Source organism: Cardiocondyla obscurior, linkage group LG20 (assembly GCF_019399895.1).
Source record: "Cardiocondyla obscurior isolate alpha-2009 linkage group LG20, Cobs3.1, whole genome shotgun sequence".
Lineage (NCBI taxonomy): Eukaryota > Metazoa > Arthropoda > Insecta > Hymenoptera > Formicidae > Cardiocondyla > Cardiocondyla obscurior.
In genome coordinates this window covers 1159718-1171925 of record NC_091883.1, presented here as the reverse complement: position 1 = coordinate 1171925, position 12208 = coordinate 1159718, and the positions used below count along the sequence as shown (strand labels likewise).

The 12208-nt window shown below is 44.3% G+C and overlaps 1 protein-coding gene across 1 annotated transcript in view; it reads right to left on the bottom strand.

The window, feature by feature from the left end:
- The window catches only part of Su(var)3-3 (lysine-specific histone demethylase Su(var)3-3), a 78363-nt gene that overhangs the window by 39191 nt on the left and 26964 nt on the right, over positions 1 to 12208 (bottom strand). The window lies entirely within an intron of this gene.

Sequence of the window (12208 nt, the reverse complement as noted above, 5' to 3'; positions counted from 1 at the left end):
TCGATCGGTCGAACAGCGCAATTTCCTTTCAATCGGCGAGCCTCGCCGAATTTTTCGGTTAATAATTGCCTCGGCTAATTGTTTTAAAATCGACAGGTATCTCGCGCGGGGGTGCTTTTCCACGATCAACTTATTAAATAAAATCTCGCTTAACGTCGAGCCGAGAATGTCTTCGAACCCGTTTGAACCTCGACTCGATTATTTAGATAGCTTGGCTCAAGTCGCTGCGCCAACAGTGATACCATTTCCTAATTATAATAATTATTTTTTTTTTTTTTTTTTATCTCTGGTTGATGACGAATTTCATCCAGGAATACGAGCTTACGAGTGTCTCAGCGATAGAAGCGACGCTTCACGGTGATAATGAAAAATTCTGGCCGCGAACATTGTAAAGTATTACTTTAGTCCTATTTATTTCGTGTCAATCGATAAAGATTTGTTACGCGACTTGAATGCATCGTGTCTCATAAGGCGAGAGTTATGGAAAATCGAGATAACAATGTAAAAACGAAGCTCGCTTGCCGTCGATTAACGATTAATTTAAGAAAACGTGTCGCGTGGAATTTTTGTCTGAATTCGACGGTCTCATTGCTGCCAGGCGTGCGTGAATCATTATTCGAGACTTTAACTTTGCACTTAAAAAAATTTAGATATTTATTTCCACTTTCATATATGAAATATATATAAATTATACGCGTATATATACCTAAAAAGAAACCTAGTACATTTATATTCATTGCACAGAAGACTCAATCACATTTCTTTAATAACACGAGCATTACGAAAACGCCAGATTGCAGTTGACGCAAGATGTAACAAATCTTATGTGACGTGATCTTAAAATTTCAAAAATGGGACAGTCGAATTCAAAATACGCGTTATGTCAAAAGATATTATTCTAGAATAAAAGCTATGACTGAATAAAACATTTTATTTTTATGTTTTTAATTGCTCTGTCTAGATTTTTACTTTTCTCAATTACAACGACATACCGAATTATAACTGCAACGTTATCATGAATATAAAGAAATTCTCTATTGTTAAATGTGTCAGATATTTTTGAGAACACGCCAATTGTAACGTCATGAGCAATTCTTAAGATGCACTTTTCTAAGACCAAGCGTTACTTTCTTCGAGCGTACTTGACGAGAGAAATGTCAAAGGCGCATTAAAGCAAATTTACAAACGGTATGCAATACACTTGCTCATTTTCAGTTAATACAATGAAATGACAAAGTGGTATACGCGATATTCACGGCATGACAATTAAATCTACTATTTCGATGCAGGCTTTGTGCGTCATTTTCTGAAGTAGCTTGAGAACAAAACAATACTTTATGTTAATCGAGTCACGTCTGTATACAGTGTCATCACGTCTTGTTACCGTTACATCAACGGAATAAGTAATATCTACCCGGAGGATAATAGAAAAGAGACAATTTAGTAGGAGACAGTTAAGAGAAGATTTCGTTTTACGCCATGTAACAAATGAATTGAATTCTTTCGCTATGCTAATCTAACTCGAATAAATTATTAAAGTGACAAAAAATTTTAAAGTCTTACGATATACCGAAAGGCGACATAGAAATAGTTTTTCCAAGAGTTTTGCAGCCTGGGAAATATTATTTGTAAATGTTAATACAAGTAGAAAAAAAAAATACATAAAGATGATTTGTTAGTTACAATCTGTAATGTTGTCGCGACGATATGCAGGTAACGTAGAAGCGCGAGGTAAATGAGCCGCGGTAAAAAAGAAAAAAAAAAAAAAGAAATAGCAGCTACGTGAAAACGCTCGGGAAAGTTATGTTATTGCACGGTTCGCGATTGCGTGTAATCAATGCTGGGGTAACGGCCAGCTAGCCCGAGCGATTCGATCGATGCGCAAAATAAGGCGGGAGGAATACTCTGATCGCGGACGATTGCGATATCGAAGAATAAGGCAAGTACCCCGTAACGGTGTCGCGATAACAAATACGCACGCAGAGTATACGGTCGAGTCCCACCCTACATACCGTGACTGCCTGGGCATTTTGCGGTTTGGTTAATGACACGTGGAATTTGCAATCGCATTGTATTACGCGGCGCCTGTCGATCGCAGTTGCGATCTAACATTTCCTCGAGCCGCGCACTTCGAGGCCTCGCGCCGCGTAGATAAATCGATCAATTCTGACGGGCCGTTTTCTGATGAGAACGCAGTTATCTAGCATTGGATATCATCACGCGCGTGACATTTATCTCGGCTCAGCAAATTATTCCCGACGACTAATCCAAACAATCAGGGGAACCGTCATTAGTTCGTCCGACGCCTATCTCGCTACAACCGTGTCGTCATCGTTTGTTCAATTACATTAGTCACGCGTCCCAAGATTTTACCGTGAAGAATCGTTGGCTTTAACAATTTTTTGTTTTTGAGATGAAATATGAAATTTGATGAGCGGAATATATGGAAAATTGTGACATCGATTAGTCGGGTGGATTGCGATCGAGCGTGGTAGCGAGCGTCTCTATGGGACGAGTCAACGCTCCTATCTGCCGATCCTGTTCTGCCACTTTTGTAATTAACAAGTCCTTAACAACATATCACGGGTAAAACACTCTTTGCATCGCTTATGTTCTCCGTTGAAAGCGCCTGGTCAAGGCGGGCTCGTGGCCGTCAGCCAGTCCCCTCGAGTATAATTTAATGCACCGAGAAAAATCGGAGATACCCCACTACGAGCTCTCGCGAGCGCACGCACGCGATGGCGAGAAGAAATGATGTGCGAACGGAAGGGCAAAATCTCGATGGTTAAGATATTCTAGGGCGCTAGAACATTTCCGGCCGCGGCTAGAGTGACGAAAAGAACGTAATAATCGAACGTGCCTACCTCGACAAATAATATTTTTTAACGCGGCATGTGATAACGCGAGATTGCGTAAGGAATTTATAAACCTGTTCTCTACTTTGTTCATTTATGTCATGCGATTTAACGAGACTACGGGCGTGCACGACCTCGGATAAGTTACGACGGAGAGAAATCGACGGTACGATGGAATCTGAAATTAAAGAGCGGTCGTTAAAATTGATACAACCGACGTCTTTATATCGCGTCTCGAATTCAAGTGACTTGCAGCAGTACCGACTATGCGAGCAATAATATTGAACGCGCGACTAAGAGACGAGTCTCCTAGGATACCAAGTACGTTGGGGTAACGGCATCTCTCTCACGAATAAAACGACTGGCAAGTAAGGAGTTTTAATGCGCATAAAGCCTCGTAGGTCTTTACTGCGGAAAATAATGAATTAGGAGCGATAAAGCACGGAGAATGCGTTTGCTTATTTCTCGTTGCAAGTTTCTTTCGTTCGCGGCAGTTGTAACGTACTCTCGACCGTTTCGCAGCTCGCTCGCTCGCTCGTTCGCGTAGTAGTTAAGGTAGCTTCTTCGAGAATGCAGGCCCGATCTCTTTCAACTGTCTCTCTTGCCCCTGTCCGTTAATCTGGTCCCATGCTTTATGCGGTATAACGGAATTTCAGTTTAGTGTATTATCTGCCAGAACGGCACACGCCACTTGCGCGCGCTATCGTTTTCGTTCATCGTTCATTCCGCTGCCGTCGGACTTGCGCGAGCCAAAGAGAGATTCGTGTTTCGAATCGACATTGACGATCAATTCAAATCGGATCATTGAGCAGTCGCGTTTTATCACAAACCGTTGAGTCGTCCAAGCCGCAAAGCGCGAGGAAAAGAGAGAAAGTGCGCAGCAGACAATGAGAGAAGACGCTTCTCGGTGGAGTCGTTATTCCACTTGAGATTTGCGAAATTCAAGCGGTACTCACGACGAGCATTAAATCATACGCAAGTCAGGATTTGTGTCACCTGCGTGATTACACAGCCGTTGGAAACTGGGCGACGCTCGACGCCAAATGTACGACGAACATAATCGCCCGCGACATAATCGCGACGTAATCGTGATTAATTAAGATCACTCTCGAGAGACCCTCCCCTCTATATCTCGCGCGCCACTCTTTCCCCCCTCGAATTCGCTTCGTCGGCAATTGCGATCTTTAAAATGCATTTTTTATTTTTATTCAGCAGCTAATCGCTGGTTGCGCAGCGTTACTTGCACATCTCGTAGTCGCGCGCGAACCAATGTTGACGCGAGGAGAGGAGCGCCAACGGAAGTCGAGCGTGAAAAAAAGGAGCCGTACCCTCAATTACCGACCTCGCTCTCTTGTCGACTGTGAACTTAATATTTGCCCGTATGCGTCGTAGTACAGTTATCGCGATTGAGAATTTAGTGTCCCGCTTGCATTGTCTCGCGGAGCGAATGCATATTTCACACGTGCGCTATCCATATAACCGCCGCCGTGTAGCCGCTGCGGCTTGCTGATTATGCCAACTGCGGTATAGTCGGTTACCCTCTCGCGTAACACGTATGCGTAGATATACATTGCCGTAGCGCGTACAAGTCGCGCGTGTAACATCATAATAACTCGCAGAAATCATTCGTCTACCCTTTGTAAACCAACTTTTGAATGCAGGCAAAAGCGGAATTATACCGTTTAAGCGCACGACGCTGCTCCGGCATTCCAGGTAATGACCGGCAATTAATTTCGCCTTATACTTAATTACAACGAGTACCTACGTGGCATTATCCGCGACCGCGCGCTATTCTCGAAACTTTCATCTCGCTCTGTTTTTTCGTCCCAACAAAAATTTATTAATATACATTTAAATTAATTATTATTATTAGCGCTATTTATTATTTTCCAAAACTAGAGAAAGATTAAATTATTATACTTGCATAAATTACATTTTTTGCAATTTTCTGCGTACCTGTTGTGAATCGCAAACGATTCGCGGCGAATAAGTTTCTAGTTTATCCTGTCAAACGCAATTAATCAGAAGTGCGGTAAATAAATTTCTCCCGAAAGCAAATACGTCGATTTCTCGTCATCGATGATGAAGTCGGGATGACGAACGTCTCTTCAGTGGAGAAGGTATTTCGTGATTTCACGTTCGCCCGTTACGACGCGCGATCGTCGGATAAATGGACTTTTAACGAACCCCGCGAGCGCCGGATAATTCGATTTATTAAGCAAGTGTTGCCTCGTCCCGAACAAGCATCGCTAATATTGACGGAGGTGGATCTGCCTGTCGTTGCGAGACTGACACTGGCGGAAGAAACATTCCGAGGCGAGAGCTGCTCGCTCGATCGATTACAAAGCACTTTCGCGGAACATTGAATTGGATCCAATCTCTTTGGGTTCGGCGAGAAAGAGAGAGAGAGAGAGAGAGAGGGGGGAGGTAAAAAAAATACAAGTTGCACCGACCGACCGGTGACTTTAATCAACTCTTTGCGAGCGCAACTGCTCAAGAGTTCGCGGGGCGTGTCGGGTACCATTCCGGCGTTCTCGTGTATGGTTACAAGTGCGGCTTGGGAAAGACTTGGTAATAATACTATAGGACCCCGTTGACACGCTTCGTTGCGCATTAAAGCCAGCTGACAATCCGCCCAAGTTTTCGACATTTTCAGACTACGCTGATACCGCGTTTTAGACCGCCGTTGCACTTGCCATTTCGAGGAACCACGATTATCCCTCGGCTGCAACAACGAAGAACCCCGAGGACTCGGTTGCAATTTCATCGACGCAACTACCGTTCTATTGCTTTTCTTGAAATTTTCTATACAAGTTCGGTCCTCGGGTGTACTAATTGTGCGATCATGCCGGGTCTCGTTTTACCAAATATTCTACTTGGACGCAACGTTTTACTGCTCGTTGTATAATATAATGCAAATATATACGATGATCGCTCCAGGATTATTAAGGATCAGTAGTGTAACACGAATCGAGTTGATCCAATCAAGCATTGACCCGGCAATTAAGGCTTAATTCCGCATCATTCGTGTACAAGTATTCCGAATAAAATTGCAACGTTTTATCTTTTACCACCTTACATTTCTTTTCTCATATAACTTTTTTTACAAAAATATATTTAAAATATTTTTTTTTTTATTTAATTTAGTTAAATAAAGTTTGCATCACGGACCCGTAAGCGCAAACTATTTCTCATTGAAACCAAGTAAATTGAAATTTATCTATACAACGCAAAATTAAATAATTTCCAAAACGTGTTAAAGACAACCAACGTGTTAAAAACAACGGAACATTGCCTCGATCTCGTCACTTTAATTACATCTAGAGATCATAGTAATAGGTGCGGAGTTAAGCTAAACTTGTACAACATTGTTGACTGTAGCATGATCAAAGTGCTTTCGTATGCAAATGAAATTGTTTTAAGTTTCCAATTACTGAGAAGAGAGAGAGAGAGAGAGAGAGAGAGAGGAGAGGAAAGAAAGAGAGAAATGTGTCGTTATTAAGAGCTTCCAAACACTCGCATCGACTGCATTTCGACGCACAATTAATTTGCATCGATAATAAAATTTAAAGTAGATCCACGCATCGCTAGGGCACGCCGTCGCGATGTAAATTTCTGTAAACTGTAAAATAATGATGAGAGAGGGATGTGCATGCGCGCAACTTCGTACACGCGAACATAGCCTTGCGGGAAGAACATCTGCTGCTGAGAGAAAATGAGCACAGCTGCAAACGATCGAAATTCTCGAGCACAACCATTCGCCCCGATTTCGTGTCACGCGCGCGAAGGCAAACGCGCAAAACAATGAAAACTTGAAAACGGCCAAGTCCCTTCGTATTCTCTCTCCGACTCTCGAGGTGCATCTGCGACCGTCGATAAGATTGCTTTCGGGATAACAATCATCTACTCGTTCTACATCGGACGCAAAAGTATAATTTAAGTTTTCGCGATTTTTTTTTTTTTTTTTTTTTGTTTTTTGTATCCTTGTAATACAAAAGAAAGCTACTTTAAAAGTTATCAAATTATTTTTGTAACACAAATTTTTTTTAGACGTAGGAAACATTTTTTTGTGTCTCTTGACTGTTAACTTTACACAGGTTTCTCTGTTTCGTGTAGTTTCGCGTGGTATGGCGCTTTATTAAAAGACGATTGCTGGTAATATTTTCCCGAAAATACTAGTTTCCGTAGATTCGTAAGAAAAAAATCTGATTATACTCCTCAGGGAATTTCTACGCGGCTGCGGATAGAAGGTTCGCAGCGTGATCACGGCTCGCGGTCGTTCGAACAACAAGGAGGAGAAGGCTAACACGAAGGGCGAGATCTATGTCCTTTCGCGCTATGGACGCGCGAACGTGCGATTTAACGCCTGGCTAAAGCAGGAATTAAGTTATACGTTGATCGTGATAAGTAGGAACTCTGACGAATGATTAATACCGCGCGCTCCAACGCTCGCGCGCTCCTTGGGATTTATCGGTACGCATCGTTGGAGATTCCATTGCCGTAATTCTCGTGTAGGTTTGCGCTCTCGTAGGATATCTCTCGGGATGTTCTCGAAGGGGCAAGGGAACGATGATGTCCCGTATGACCCTGGGCGTGCTCCCGGCTTGTAAAAACTCGCCTTACCCAGTCGCGCTCGGGAAATTGCGCTCTCCGAAGGGGAGTTTATAAATGGAAATTAGAAATGGATATTAACTAGCACGCGAACCATATTTCCAGTGTAAAAAAAAAAAAAAAAGCCCGATTCTTCCCTGTCTGAGCTCTATGTAAAGAAAACTTTCGCGTTATCTACGGCGATCAAACTCGCTCGACGCAGCGGGGTCGTCATTTCTTCCTCCTCGCCGTTCGTTCCGCGGGACTGCTCGCGCAGACCTTATTTGGTAGCCAGTGGCCCTTTCTGCGAAAAAAGAACGCTCGATACTTTTCCAAGACCATCTCGGGATGTGATTTCCATAATAAAATTTCGTATGGAAATGCCCTCGGAATTTGCGGCCTGCGGAAAGCGCGACTCGCGCGCGAATGTCTTCGAGGAGACGCGACGAGTTTTTCCCCTCCTCCTTCTCTTCTTCTTCTTCTTCTTATTCTATCGAGCAATTGGCACGTCCGCGATCATATCGAGTTGTTTTCTCCTTACCCGTCGATAAATCGGATATCGGTCCTGCGATAAAGGAGTAGTTTATGCGCGGGCGACTTGCAGCGGCGATGACGAAATCAGAATTTCGCGAAACGAAACAATAAGGTGAATCTCGGTGAACCGAAACGTCGGTAAAGATGTCTTTTCTAATTTAGGGCATTACGTACACGGTCGCTCTGCACGTCGGCATATTTTATTGGGCTAGAACGTCGACGGATGCAAATCGAATCGATACGAGGCTTCCCCGAAGACCCTCGGCGTCCTGAGCTCTGAACGCTGAGCGCTGGGTACTTAATATTCCGCGCACCGGCGACCAAAAAGAAAATTTTTCTATTTCGACTGCTCGAGTTTCTTCAACAAAACTATACTCGAGCGATAACATTTACCCGGTCTCGGAATTTAATTACCATACTTTTGTTTCGGCATACTTGACTGACGATGAGATCATTAAAATTAAAATCTAGAATTCGTGAATAAAAGTGATATCGAGAGGCTCAAAATGCGTCAACGTAGGAACGGCGAGCAATATTAAATAAATGTACGGAAACGTTACAGTTTTCTTATCATTTCCGTATTTCAGTTTTCTTACGTAAAACAGTCTCTCCTCTTCTCTCTGTTATATAAATCGTGCAGAAACTGCAAACCAAATTAGCTTTGAAAAAATACAGAAGAGCAAGGAGTTATATACGATGTAGTTGAATATTTTTTTGCTACCTCGGTACAATAAACGTCATGTACAATGTCCCGCTTCATTTTTGGACTACTTTTTCTGTAACTCAAGTTCCGAAGACAGAAAACGTTGCAAAATAACAGTGACCAAGCGAGATTCGTAAATAAATATAGAAATGGGTGAAAATTGCGTATCCTTCGGCACGTCATCCATCATATACGTGCGGACCTGTACGTTTGCAAAGTCTTTTAGATAATGCTGTCTTGAAAGAGGTGATTTCGCAACATCAGCTCCGACCAACTTGCCAAGAACAACGCACCAAGGTGCGCAAATATAAATCGACGCTATTACCGTTTAATGAGCGATGTCGAGTCGCGCGCGGTTAGAAAGGTTTGACGGATATCCACGCGGCAAACTGCGGCGTAATTGTGTACAGAGAAAATAGTACGGGGAGCGCATTGAAATCGGGGTGCCATGCGATGCCGAAGGCAGTCGCTCCAAGTTGCGCCGCTCGGCGACGCTTTCCGCAGGATCCGTGGAAAGAAGTGGAAGAGAACCGCGAAGAAACGCTCCTTTGTGTCACGTACAGCAATTGAATAGAACGGCGAGACCGATCTTGCGGTCGGTAGCGTTCCACGCCGAACGGTTCGACAGAGGGAACACGCTTCTCCTCCCTCCCTCCTTCTCTCGATCTCGAACGGGGTATTCGTCCTGCTCGCATGCTTGCCTCGGTCGTCCGGTTGCCGTGGCTGCGAGGGGGAGGGCGCGGGCGCGGGGTGGACGGTCCACCTTTACTCCAACGGTATAACAAGAAACGCCCGGACTTGGACTTGGGCTTGAGCTCGGGGGCTCTCTGTCTTACGTGTTTCGTCCCGCTCGAGCGTTGTCCTCGCCCGCTGCGAAAATCCGAGGGACTCCTGGCATCATGGCATATGAGGCGAGGCCCTTAAGCCGTCCCCACACCGACGTTGCTGGCACGTTCTTGTACTATAGTATTCAGGTAATAGCGAACCGTTTGATAATTATTCGCCAAAAAGAAAAGAAGAAAAATAATTTAGCCGGTTAAATTAATCCCTGCGAGAAAGTAGCCGACATCTAGCAAGTCGGAAGACGGAACGCGTGGCGACTGTAGCTAGCTAACATTCGTAGATGTTCCCATTGGCGGAGCTTTCTCTATAAATATAGTATCAAAGGTATACCTTGTTAATGGAATTTTAAAGAAAGCAAGATCAATCGAAGAAGCAAAGGTATGTCAACGTTGCCCGGCTCTCGTCTCTCCCTAAGGTGGAGCCAATATTAAGCCCGATTTACGCCGGCGACGTAACGTCGCGGCTGTAATTAAACGCGCCACTCGGAGCTAATGCGCCACGACGTAACGACGACCTTTCCGAGATTTGCCGCTCGTTTCTGTCCGCTCCTTCTTTTTCTTTAATTAAATGCCAGTGACGACGACCAAAAGCGGACGCGCCGCGCCGCGCGGCCACGCGATTGCATCTCGGAATCGGGGGCCTCGACGGAGATATGGCGCCTTAAATTTCACGTGGATTCGTGCCTCGGACGGAGGAGGTACAAGCGTAGGGAAGAAGATGAATTACACAGATAGCGGCGACTTGAGCCGAGAGAAACTACTTATCGTCAAGATGGGCGCGGCGCGTCGCGTCGCTCTGTGTTGCTCTAATAATTAATATCGGTGTAACGCGATCGATATCGTCCAGCTAGCAATAGCGATTGCTACCGCTGAAATCACTCGGTATTAACTGACGCGATCAACAATCCTGTTACAAAATTATCGATGAAAATCGCTTTATCTCAGCATCCCGCGCTCCCTTTCTATCGTTTGAGCATGGATTTTTTTTCACAAATAAATATCCAAAAAATCATACACTGAGAAAAAAGATAATTTAATCTAAAAAAAATATTTAGTTGAATACGTTCAAACAAATAAATTATTTAAAGTAAGCAAAAAGATATTTGAATTAATAAAATATATTAAAATAGACTATATATTTTACTAATGTAAATGTATTTTTGCTCACTTTAAATAAACATTTGTTTGAACGTATGCAACTAAATTTTTTTTCTCAGTGTACGTATAAAGCAGACAGACAGCGAGACGGCACGATAAAGCGATAGTAAAGCATTTAATCGATACTAGGAACGGTAAATTACGGCGTAAGGTTTCGAAAAGATATAACGTAACGTAACGTAATTCATCGATTTACTTTTTCATCCTTGCAACCTACGACGGCAAACTTACGACGGACACAAATGAATGTCAATACCCGATAGAGAGAAATAATTCAACGAACCGTGCTCCCGATTTCCGCGTGCTCGCTGGCCACTCCGTTCCCTTATCCCTTACTTTCCCAGCCAACTTTTCTCTCAGCGACTGTCTCCAAGAGCTAATACCATCCGCTCGCCGGTACTGCGAGGTAAGAGAATACTTGGCCAAAGTAGAGCACGATTCCGACGGTGCATCGCCCTTCCGCTTGAGAATGAGGACGGAGACTCTGGGAGTTAACGCGAAGGAGAAAAAGCGTCTTACCGAGTTTTTCTCGGTACCGAGGAACAACAGCGGCAAAGAATTGAAGAGCGATATCCAGGAAAGCGGAATCATTGGAATGCGATGTCTCCGCGAGTTTCTCGAATGGACAAGGATCACGCGGAAAGAGTTGACGGGCCGACCGTAAGCGATGGAAGACAGCGCGCGAGAAGGATAAGAGGAGAAACGGAGCGGGAGAATGTTACGACATGTTGGTGGGTGTATGAAGAGCGACGTGCAGAAGCGAGAGCGAGAGAGCGACGCGTTTGCACAAGGGCAAAGAGAGGGAGAAAGACGGGCAGAGCCCAGCGTGTATCCGGTATTTGAGACGAAGGTGTTGCGTGCAAGTTAACAAGCTAACGAGACGCCGTGCGAGTGCGATTTTCTTTCCTATCAACCTCAATCTGCTTCTCACTCTCTTACCCTCCTCTCCCCTTTCCCGTCGCTATCCGCCCGTTCCCTTCGCCTCTTTGTCTCTACCATCGATGTGCTCGTCGAATCTTATTCTTTCTTAATCTACCGTCGTTTCTTCCGTGCCTTCGCCGCCTCTCACTCACTCTCTCTCTCTCTCTCTCTCTCTTCTTCTCAACGGTGTGTCCGCGTCGCGACTTTGTTTTTTTTTTCTTTTCTTTCGGAGCAAAAGAAAAAGAAAAAGAAAACCGCGGCGACGATGGCATCGGGTATCCCGTTTTACGGCACGTTGAACCTGTCAGGGCGAGTACACCAAATTAACCTGCACTCGTTAGTAGATCGCATTAATGCACTCCTAACGTCCACCCGGTTTCTCTCGGCAAACGAAGATTGAATTATTCACGATTGCGCGCGACCGGTTAGCCGTCCCGTGCTCTCAGTAAACCGACCGATCCTGCGAAATCGGTAAACGTATATAGGCTGCGCATCGCGCGGATATCCACGAGAACGTATCTCAACTGAATCTAAAACGTACCTAAAAGACAAAACATGCCGCATGCGATTAATATAATGCCCAAGTATGACATTCATTATTTAAG